The sequence below is a fragment of the Phaenicophaeus curvirostris genome, chromosome 32, assembly GCF_032191515.1.
Source record: "Phaenicophaeus curvirostris isolate KB17595 chromosome 32, BPBGC_Pcur_1.0, whole genome shotgun sequence".
Taxonomy (NCBI): Eukaryota; Metazoa; Chordata; class Aves; order Cuculiformes; family Cuculidae; genus Phaenicophaeus; species Phaenicophaeus curvirostris.
The window spans coordinates 2339882-2351769 of NC_091423.1; the positions used below are offsets into that span (position 1 = coordinate 2339882).

General features: G+C 56.2%; 1 pseudogene; it reads right to left on the reverse strand.

The window, feature by feature from the left end:
- Window positions 1-3000: 3000 nt before the first annotated feature.
- Window positions 3001-5651, reverse strand: LOC138732457 (5'-3' exonuclease PLD3-like; annotated as a pseudogene).
- Window positions 5652-11888: the final 6237 nt, after the last annotated feature.

The following is an 11888-nucleotide window of genomic DNA, read 5'->3' on the forward strand; positions in this document are numbered from 1 at the left end:
GCTCCCTGCTCTGTGCAGCTCTGGGTTCCACCAGCAGCTGAGGCCAATGCCACCAGGGCTTTGGGTGGTAACTCACCAGCAACTGAAAGATCCCAGTGTCCTCAGGCAAAGTGTAGAGGAGCTGATTGTGTTTCGCCTGATGCCAGTTGAACAGTTCCATCAAGACTCCATCGCTTGGGGCATGGAGAATATGAACTCCCATATGGGCATGGCAGAGCTGCAAGGCAGAGCGCTCCATCAGCAGGGCATCCTCGGCCACTATGGCCTGGCCTGGGGCAGCCCTGCAGGACAGGGACCCTGGACCTCAGTTGGGGTGGCCTGGGCAGCAGGAGAGGAGCAAGGGGAGGTTCGCTGTGGGGCTGGGAGGAGCGTGGTGAATCATGGAATGCCCTGAGATGGAAGGGGCCCAGAAGGATCATCCAGTCCAGCTGAGGCTGCCCAGGGCAGTGGTGGAGCCCCCACCCCTGGAGGGATTTAAAAGACTTGGAGATGTGCTAAGGACATGGTTGAGTGGTGGAATTTAGGTCTGAGGGTTGGGAGAGGACGATGTTGTTTGCTTTCCCTCCTTGCTGGAATCACCCTGGCAGATGTGTCCTGGAAAAGCATGAGCTAAGGATGGCCCAGCCCATCTGCCTATGGTCAGGTCCAAGGGGTGGCCATGCCTGGCCATCTGCACCCCAACCCAGACATGTGGAGCATGGGGACTGCGCTGAAAACCTCCCCCAGGAGACAGGATTGGAGGGTATTGGGCTGTGGGAGCATTTAAATCTCCTGCGGGAGCCGCCAGGACTGACCCCTACCGGGTGTCAGGAGCCCAGCGTCGCCTGCCCCGCTCCCAATGGGGTTTCCCTGGGCTTTTCCCGGCTCAGGGAAGGCATATCCCCCCACCCCCTATATCCCTGTGTCCCCTATATCCCTGTGTCCCCATGTCCCCCCATCCCTATACCCCTGTGTCCCCCATGTCCCTCTCCTCTGGGAGAGCTGAGAAGGGGTTTAGGGGAGCTGAGATAGGTTTGTGGGAGCCAGGATGGGTTTGGGGGGAACTGAGATGGGCTTTAGGGGAGCTGAGAAGGGTCTTAGGGGAGCTGAGATGGGTTTGGGGAGCTGGGATGGGGCTGAGGAGGGACAGGGATGGGTTTTACGGGGAGCCGAGATAGGTTTGGGGAGCTGAGAAGGGTTTTAGGGGAGCCGAGATGGGTTTAGGGGAGCTGAGAAGGGTTTGGGGGGAGCCAAGATGGGTTTATGGGAGCTGAGATGGGTTTAGGGGGAGCTGAGAAGTGGTTTAGGGGAGCCAGGATGGGTTTCGGGAGCTCAGATAGGTTTTGGGGGAGCTGAGATGGGTTTGGGGAGCTGGGATGGGGTTGAGGGGTGACAGGGATGGGTTTTAGGGGAGCCGAGATAGGTTTGGGGAGCTCAGATGGGGTTTAGGGGGAGCCAATATGGGTTTTAGGGGAGCCAAGATGGGTTTGGGGGAGCTGAGAAGGGTTTGGGGGGAGCCGAGATGGATTTAGGGGAGCCGACATAGGTTTGGGGAGCTCAGATGGGTTTTAGGGGAGCTGAGATGGGTTTGGAGGAGCTGAGAAGGGTTTTGGGGAGCTGGGATCAGGTTGAGGGGGGACAGGGATGGGTTTTAGGGGACCAAGGCTATGCTTTTGGGGCTCTGGGATGGCTTTTGTGGGGCTGGGATGGGATTTGGGGAGCAGGGACATGTTTGGGGGGGCTGGCTTTTGTGGGGCTGGGATGGGATTTGGGGAGCAGGGACATGTTGGGGGGGGCTTAGGGCTGGATTTTGTTATGAGATTTGGGGAGCGGGGATGGGTTTCAGAGGACCAGGGCTCCATTTTTGGGTAGCAGGGATGGGGAGATGTTGTTGGGGCTGCCCTTCTGTGAGAAGGTGGACACGTGGCCTCCAGGTTGGGTGACGGTCGTGCCTCACTCGGGTCAGCCCCTGTTCCCTGGCGTCAACAAGTCCGACTGGGTTCTCTTCATCTGCCCCGAGGCAAGTTGCTCTGGGCTGCCAAGAAGACATTGTCCTTCTGACAGGTGCCATATCCTACCGGTTCCTGGCAGCTCAGGCCACCAGGCGAGGCCACGGTTAAGCCAAAGGGGAGGAGGAACCATCAAATCAGAGAATCACTAGGTTGGAAAGGACTCACGGGATCATCGAGTCAAGTACGTCTTCTCCTCGCCAGACCAGTTGGCGGAGGTGAACGTCTACTGGGTGGCTGCTCCCAACAAGGAGGTGTAGGCCGAGCGCCGTGACCGATGTGGGCTGGTGGAACAGCTCATGAGGGTCCTCATCTGGGACTGGCGTGAGAGAATCACACCCGGCATGGCCCTCAAACATCCCTTCATCTCCTCATAGGAGGTCAAAGTCCGCCTTCGAGGCCACCCGGTGCTACCGGCTCGGCCAAGAGGACTCGAAGGCAACCGAGGAGGACATTGGCACAGTTGAGATCTTCCCGGGCAAGGAGCTTCCTCCCCTTGGCTGTACTGAGGGGGGACAAGAACTAGACGGACCTCCAAGCCGCTGTCCCCACCTTCGACAATGCCCAGCGCCACCACCGGCGGGCCGAGATGGAGCCGGCTGCCAGCAACTGGCTCTTGGCGAGGTCAGCCAGCATAGCTGCCGTGGTGGCACCGTGGGCTTTGGTGGCATCAAGGAGAGGAGCCCACTCGAGGGAGCTCCCTGCAACCCTTCCTCTTCCTTGCCTTCACTGGGGGATCACCAGCTCAGCACCGAACGCGGCCAGGAATGAACTAGGACGCGCTGTGCCCGCCGCTGCCGCTTCTGCCAACTGCTGCCTCATAAATGGTTCATCACAGCTTGGCATCGCTCTTGACTCTTTGTCAGGGCATCTTTGGCACCGAGACTCCCGGGGCTTCTTGGCTTCCTTCCCGGTGCCAGAGCCCCCCCCACCTCAAGAACAAAGCACAAAGTCCAGAAAAACATGGCATGGTTTTTTTTTCCCCCAAACCGGGGCAGCTGGATTCGGCAACCTAATGGGAAGTGCAGCGGCTCTGCCACCGTTCGGTGTCGCTGATGTCGGCGCTGTACTGGGAGCTCCAATCCCGGTCAAATACTGCTTGCAGCCGGTCCCAAACAGTGCTGGTTCGGCTCCCTGTCTGGTTCACCACCAGTGCCGCTCCCGCCATCCGGACGAAATAATTGCCAGACAAGTTGGATGTCCCTGCATGGAGATGGCCCAGAAATCACCCCCGAGTCACTGTCACCCAGTGGCCCCTGGCACAGCGGCGGCATCCCTGGCATGGCGCTCACCGATATACGCCACCTTCTCCGTCACCATGTACTTGTTGTGGTTGACCTGGGCGTAGGGGAGATGCGCTTGCGCCGCCATCGCCGGCACCAGGAAAAGCCGCTGTGGGGAGAGCGAGGAGGCCCTCGTTGCCTGAAACGTTGCCCACCAGCGCCACGATACCCACCACCTCCATGCTGTAGCTGGTGTGGTTATTGGCGATGGTGGCGAGGGATTGGAGGAAGGGGAACACGGTTGCTTGGCTGTGGTGCCAACAAGCCACCAACAGGCAGACCTTGACCTGTCATTCAAAGATGGCTTGCCGTAGCCAGTTATCGATCGCTGGCCAAAACCTGCTGAGGGAAAGCCGGGCAGGAGAATTCCATGGTGCTGAGATCCTGGGTGTGACCGACGGCACAGAGAGCCAGTGGCGAGCTCTGCCAGAATCGCCGGAGAGCCGTCAAAGCCCCGGCACAGGCTGGGCAAAGCCGCCCTGGCGGATCAGGGACGTACTGACAAGTAGACAGCGGCATCGGTGCCATTGAGCTTCAACTCCAGCGGCGTCTCCGAGTTGAAGGCGGTGGAATAATTGGCCGGCCACGGCACTGGGAGGATGGAAGCACCAGGAATGCCAAGAGCCCAATAAGCTTCAAAGAACTTGCCTAAATCCTCAGCCAAGCTGCAGTTGCAGACAGCGGCACTGAGCTCCTTCACCTGCAGTCGGCAGTGCAGAGGCACTGTCACATCACTGGATGGTGCCCCCCCTACCCCTGATGCCCGTCCTACAGCACGGAGCACCTGGCGATGGGGATGTTGGGTTTTTGGGCAGCCCCGGCGCCGTTTGGCACAGGTTCGGCCCCATCTGGCGGGGCCACTCACCTGGGTCAAGCACCTCCAGTCCATGTTGGCGCTGCCAAGGTAGAGGTGGGTGCCGTCGACGAGCCAGAACTTAGTGTGGAGGACGCCACCGGTGAGGCACGGCATATCGACGGTGCACACCGCAGCTTCTGCATGAGACGCGTTGGGCGGCTCCCGCGCCAAATTCCCACCCGAAAAATCCCACTTTTGGGGGCAATTTCCCCCACCCCCCCACCCCCCACCTCACTCACCGCTCTCCTCCAGTGCTCGGAGATCGCTGAGCGGCGATTTGGCTGACGGGCGGATGATGGCGATGCGGACGGCAACGCCACACTGGGGTAAGTGGAGAAGTTCCTGGAGGATTCGCTCCCCCTGAAGCAGCGGGTTGAGGCCAACAAAAAAGAAGCCAAAATGTTTAAAAATTATTAAAATGATTAAAAACGGGAGGAAAGTGAGAAAACGGAGCAAGGTTGAAGATGATGCTGAGCCAAGCGTGGCAGTTGCCACGCCAGAAGGACAGGACATCATCCAGAGGGACCTGGACAGGCTGGAGAAGTGAGGTTGTGAGAATCTCATGAGGTTCAACCAGGCTGAGGGGAAGGTCCTACACCAGGGTTCAATCCAAGCTGATGGGATGGAGAGCAGCCCTGAGGAGAAGGACTTGGGGTGCTGGGGGAGGAGAACCTCAACAGGAGCTGGCAACGTGCGCTCACAGCCCAGAAACAACCTGAGTCCTGGGCTGCATCAGAAGAAGCGTGGCCAGCAGGACCAGGGAGGGGATTCTGCCCCTCTGCTCCTCTCTGGTGAGACCTCATCTGGAGGATCATGTCCAGTTCTGGAATCCTCAACTTAAGGAGATGGAGCTGTTGGAACGGGTCCAGAGAAGGCCACGAGGATGATGCGAGGGCTGGAGAACCTCTATGAGGCCAGGCTGAGAGAGTTGGGCTTGTTCAGCCTGGAGAAAGCTCCGAGGAGACCTCAGAGCGACCTGAAGGGGCTCCAAGAAAGCTGGGGAAGGGCTTTTTACAAAGCTTTGGAGCAACGGGCCGAGGAGCAATGGGGACAAACTGGAGAGGGGCGGATTGAGACTGGAATTAAGGAGAGATTTCTTCACTCTGAGGGTTGAGGTTGCCCAGAGAAGCTGTGGCTGCCCCATCCCTGGAGCTCTCCAAGGCCAGGTTGGATGGACCTCGGGCAGCCTGATCTACCGGGAGGTGTCCCTGCCCGTGGCATGGGGTGGAACTGGATCATCTTTAAGTTCCTTCCGACCCAAATCCATAATTCTATGATTCCATGGAAAGGGCAGCAAGAATTCCGGCATCAGACCTGGTCGGCGGAGGGTTCCTGCATCTGCGTGTCCTCGTTGGTCATAGTCCAGTAGAAGGAGGCAATGTCCAAGTGACGGGTGGCTGTGCCCAGGAGTTTCATCCACACTGAGAAGGTGGACGGATTCGGCACAGAGCCGTTGCCGAAAGCCATTCCCACTGGGATGCTCTCCACCAGGATGATCCTACAGGGACACCGGTGAGATGGCATCGCCAAGGCTCTTGGCCAAGCATCCCCTCCCTTGTGGCTTCGTCTTACTGGCACGTGTCACCACAGGAACCGGCGGCGGCATCGGCTTTGGCACTGGCATCACCGAACAGGACCGAGCTCAGCCGGAGGTGCAAGAGGAGGAGGGAGGTGAGGAGGAAGAGGGTGAGGAGGACGGCGGTGAATGTGGAGCCATGGGAGGGCTGAGGAGGAGCAGGCAGCGGGCGGCATAATTAAGGAATTCATTAATTAATGGCATTGAAAGGTGCCCCAGCACCGGTGGCATCCAGCACCAGACGGCAACAGGTCCGGCACCTTGTGGGCATGGGGGGCACTGGGATGGGGCAGGGATCTATGGGGCGCCCAGTTTAGGGCTGGGCGGGGCACTGGGATGGGGCAGGGGTCTATGGGGTGCCCATTTAGGGGTCGGGGGGGCACTGGGATAGGGCAGGGATCTATGGGGCGCCTCACTTGGGGTCGGGGGGGACCTCCTGCCACATACTTGCCCATGTGCGCTGTGGGGCTCCATCCAGACGCCATGCTGGAACACAACAAACCGGTTTTGCCCCACGCCGCGCGGGCCTCACGGTGCAGCCACAAGCTTTGGGGGGTGGAGGGCAGAGAGACAGACTGGGTTTACGACCCGGTTTAGGACCAGCTTTAAGACCAGAACCAGGTTTAGGACCAGGACTAGGTTCAGGACTGGGTTTAGGACCAGAACCCGGGTTTAGGACCAGGACTAGGTTCAGGACTGGGTTTAGGACCAGAACCCGGGTTTAGGACCAGAACCCAGGTTTAGGACCAGGTTTAGGACTAGAACTCAGGTTTAGGACCAGAACCCAGGATCAGGACCAGGTTTAGAACCAGGACTGAGGTTAGGATCAGCTTTAGGACCAGGACCAGGTTTGGGACCAGAACGCAGCTTTAGGACCAGCTTTAGGGTGGGTTTTAGGCCCGGCTTTGCCGCCCCCCCAACTTCCGGCACTCCTCAATCGTCACTTCTGGTACGGGGCGGGCGGAGGGAGCGGAGAGGTGAGGCGGGGCGGGGCGTGTCTCTGTGGGGAAGGAGGGGGGTCACTATGGGGTAGATGTGGGGCAGCTGCTCTCCTGCTCTTAGGCCTGACGCCGCACCTGCCGTGCCACGGGCTCCATCGCCATGGATGAGGGACATTTTCCGCCCCCCTTTTCCCCTTTCCTGCCCTGCTTTTCCCCCATTTCCCACCCCGCTTTGATCATATAGTGAATATAACATAAAATAACACAACAAGACATAAGGTAATGTCACGTAATATAACATAAAGTGATGTTCTTGCTGGGTTTTGCACCCAGGATGTGGCAACCGTGGATGTCCATACAGACTGGGTAGTGAGAGGCTGGAGAACCACCCTGTGGAAAGGGACCTGGGGGTTCTGGTTGGTGACAAGTTGACCATGAGCCAGCAGCGTGGTAGCCAAGAGGACAATTGTGTCCTGGGTGCATCCAGCACGGCATCACCAGAAAATCAAGGGAGGGGATTGTCCCCCCCTGCTCTGCACTGGTGTTGCCCCACCTCAATTACTGGGTGCAGTTTTGGGTGCTGCAGGATAAAAAGGATCTAAAGCCACTGGAGAGCATCCAGAGGAGAGCACAGAGGTGGTGAAGGTTTTAGAGGCGAAGTTGCATGAGGAGCAGCTGAAGTCACTTAGTCTCTTCAGCCTGGAGAAGAGGAGACTGAGGGGCGACCTCATCATGACCTGCAGCTTCCTCACAACGGGAGGAGGAGGAGCAGGTGCTGAGCTCTCCTCTCTGGTGACCAATGACAGGACCTGAGGGAATGGCAAGATGCCACAGAAGGGTTAGGTTGGACATTAGGGAAAGGTTCTTCTGACAGATGGTGGTGGAGCACTGGAACAGCTCCCAGGGCAGCAGTCACGGCACTAAGCCTGATAACATCCTAGAGGCATTTGACCAACACCCTCAGGCACATGGTGTGAACATTGGGGTTGTCCTGTGCAGGGACAGGAGTTGAACTCAATGGTCCTTGTGGGTCCTTCCAACTCAGGACATTCCTTGATTCTGTGATAACAAAACATAATTGGGACCTATGGGAAAGTTGGGGAGGGGCTCTTGATCAGGGAGTTCAGGGGTAGGGCAAGGAGAATTGTTTTCAGCTGAAAGAGGGGAGAAAGAGATGAGGACTTAGGAAGAAATGTTCTCCTGTGAGGGTGAGGAGGCCCTGGCCCAGGTTGCCCCAAGAAGCAGTGGCTACCCCATCCCTGGAGGTTTTGAAGGCCAGGTTGGATGGGGCTTGAAGCAACCGGAACCAGTGGGAGGTGACCCTGCCCACAGCGGGCATCCCTTCCAACCCAAACCATTCCATGATTCTATGATCCTATAATGATATGATGTCATAACATAACATAACATAACATAACATAACATAACATAACATAACATAACATAACATAACATAACATAACATATGGATCGCCTAGAATTGTATATTATCATACATATATACTATAAATAACCAAAAAGATGAATTAAACAGGTAAACAAAGTAATCTGAAATGGGAACCTGCAGCTTCTATGATCTCCAGAAAACCAAGGAACCTCATGAGCGGAATCACTCATTGTTTTTTTGTTTGCTTGTGGTTCAAAGGTCCTGGCAGTCGCTGGCCTTGAAGTGGAATTGGGCCAAAACTACACTCTGCAATGGAGCTGAAACGTCTGAAAATCCTGCTGGCCACAGAGCTGAAATTTCTCGTCTTCACTACCTGGTTTTCCCCTCTTCTTCTTCTGCCTCTTTGGCTTCTTCAGTCCCTTTGCTCTCCAACCATGCATGGTCAGTTTGTGTTCAGTGATTCAGTGCAGAAAGGAGCTGTGGGTTAGTGTAGATCCCCTGTCCTCCGAAAGTAGGATTTGTTGTTTTTTTTAAAGGTTATGGATCTCCAATATGACTTAGTCATTCAAAATTACAACATGAATGTGAAACGAGGTGATCTCCATAAGCTGGAGTTCCAGCTGAAGTCCTGCTCATTGCACTTTATACAAATATGAGCACGAGCTGTGGGCAAGGGACAATAAATCTGCCCACGTTTCGCTGCCATCTGCCATTCAGAGAAGTTTTTAAGGGCAATCATGTGGGTTGATTTAAAGTGCAAAGTTGCTTCTTTTTAATCAATAAAATACAAAGGCACCTGCAAAAATCCTTTGAAGGTTTTTATATGACCTCAAACAGGCCTCCACGGTTAAAAATGAAAAAAAAAATGATCTTGAGTTTTTTATTGTGGTTTTATTTCGTGGAAGGATGTTTAGTTGTAAGTTTGAGTACTGAAAGGACTGATGGAAGTGCTCACCAAGCCCCTCTCCATCATTTCTCAGCACTCCTGGCTGACTGGGGACGTCCCACTTGACTGGAGACCAGCAAATGTGACATCCACCAGCAAGAAAGGCTGGAAGGAGCCTCAGTCAGTATGAAGATGACAACAAGTTGAGCGGGAGTGTTGATCTGCTTGAGGGCAGGAAGGCTCTACAGAGGGGACCTGGGCAGGCTGGATTGATGGACTGAGGCCAATTGTATTTGATTCAACAGGGCTGTTGACAGGTCCTGCACTTGGGCCACAGCAACCCCATGAAGCACTCCAGGATTGGGGAAGAGCAGCTGGAAAGCTGCCTGGCAGAAAAGACTCTGGGGGTGTTGGTTGACAGGGGCTGAGCATGAGCCAGCAGTGACCCAGGTGGACAAGAAGGTCAACAGCATCCTGGCTTGGATCAGCCACGGTGTGGTCAGCAGGAGCAGGGAAGGGATCGTTGGCGAGTACTCAGCACTGGTAAAGCTGCACCTTGCATCTTGGGTTCAGTTTTGGGCCCCTCACTCCAAGAAGGACATTGAGGGGTTGGAGCGCCTCCAGAGAAGGACAACGAAGCTGGTGAAGGGGCTGGAGAACAAGTCTTATGAGAGGCGGCTGAGGGACTTGGGGTTGTTTAGCCTGGAGAAGAGGAGGCTGAGGGGAGACCTCATCACTGTCTACAACAGCCTAAAGGGAGGTTGTGGTGAGGTGGGTGTTGGTCTTTTCTCCCAAGTGACAGGTGATAGGATGAGAGGGCATGTCGTCAAGATGAACCAGGGCAGGTTCAGATTGGTCATCAGGAAAAATTCCTTCTTGCTTCCTGTTGAGAGACGGAAGATCCTGGCTTGCAACTCCAGGCTTCTTCAAGGCAGCTGCCCAAGGAGCCTCTTCTCCATAGTCAGAAGATCTGTGCTCCACGGACCCTACTGCCTCCTGCCAGAGGGTTTCCGTGTGGGACTGGGGGTGGCAGAGACACTTTGCTTCTGCCACTGCACCATGGATCAGGGTTGTAGAGCATTGAGAGCTGGTGGACACAGAATGTGACCTGGTTTTCCTTTGCTTTCCGGAGTGAACAGCCATCTGGGATGCGGTGGCCGGCTCTATCCAACAACAGCTCCTGCTGTGCCAGGTGGGACAGAACCCACGTCCTCCTGTTCCACCCAGAGCCTTGGGGAGTCCTCACGGCCCTGGGCATGGCCTGCAGTTACTCTTCCAATCCTCAGAAAGCCAGAAACTCACCCCAAAAGTCCTCACCAAGGGACAAACATGGCTGGTGCCGTGTGGGGTCACCTCTCGTGGGTGGTGGTGTTACACGGGTCACTGGAGACACCCTGGGTGCCCGCAGGCTGCTTCTGCCCTGACTCCAGCACTGCTTTGTTTGGAGAGGAAAGCAGAAGAAGAGGACCTGGCATCTCCTCCCCAGAGCTCTCCCCACTCTCCCGCTCCTTCCCCTGGAAGGTGCCCAAAGCACCAACCCTGGAGAAGCTATTGCAGGGGGAGATCAGGAACCAACTCCAGCTTCCAGGAGAACCCTCACCACTATCAAACCACCCAGGAGGTGCTGAGAGGGATGCTCCTGGTATTCCTTTTGCTGCTGCAGTGCTCTGACCTGAAGCCGTGCACAGGGGCTGGGTGGGAACAAAGAATTTTATTGAACTGTGTGTTCCGGGTTTCTGTCTGGTGCCACCAGGGCTGAGCCTACCTGAAAGACTCAGGGGAGCTCCAGGGGCTCTGCTCTCCCCCAGAAATAAACAGAACAGAGATAAAAACATTGAATAGAGCAGGAAGAAAACTTCACTGAGAAAGAAACAGCCCTGATTTGTGGAGGGAAGCGCTGGAGTAGAGGGCAGCCGAATGCTGGTGTGGGGGGGGGCTTCTGCACAGGAGGAGCGAGGCAGAGCCACGTGCTGGTACCGGGCTGAGGCAGCAATCGTGATGTGGGCATCTCTCCCCAAACCCCACACTTTAGCTCCCATTTCTATCACCAGATATGCAGGAAAAGGAATAGTCCCTGAGCTCAGGAGGTGCTAGGGGCCAGTGCTTGGTGAGGGGCAGGGGGTGGCTGGAGTCTGGACTGTGAGGTCACAGATGCCACTGCACCACACCAGGAGGTGCTGTGCTGTGCCACGGGCACTGCTCCGGCAGTGCTGGCAGCAGCAGCATGGTGGAGGCACGGGGGGTTGTACCCTCCTTTACCCTCATTATTCTCTTCTTCTTGGTTGTTCTCAAAGCCCAGGATGTACAGGCTGCTCTGTGGCGAGCGTGGGGAACAGGTGAGCGGGCAAGGGCTGGCATCCAGCCCCGGTCAGTGTGAGGCTGTGCCCAGCACTCCTCAGGATGGCAGTGGGGCTGGGGTCAGGATGGGGCTGGGCTGGGAGAGCTGTGGCAGCTCCACTGCAGGTCCCTGGAAAGAAGTGGGTCACAAAATCTCATGGAAATGGGGTGGGTTCCAGATGTGCCCATAGGCAAAGGCCACCTAGCTTCTCAGTCAACTTGTCCAAGAACCTCAGGGTGACCCCACAGTTCCTCACTGAAGTGAGTGGTGCTGGGGGCTCATAGGAGATTTACCTTCCTATTTTCTTGCCCAGAGCTCAGACGTGTGGAAGAGCAGAGGGGAATGGGTCGGGTCAGTGATGTGCCCTGGATGCTCTGCCCTGGGAAGATCTTTGCTGGCTTCTCCCTCCCTGTGCTGCTCCCCGTGCTGGCTTCAGAGCTGGTTGGGGCTGAGCTTAGAGCTGGTGTGAGCTCCAGGGAGTCCTTTCTCCAGACAGCTCTGTGTCTGGTTCATGTTGGATCAGCACGGTGCTCCCGAGTGAAAGGGAGAGACGAGATACATGAAGTGATCCCGATTTTGAACTGCATTCACCACTGTTCCAATTGGAAGAAGTAGATTGGAATATTTCACGGG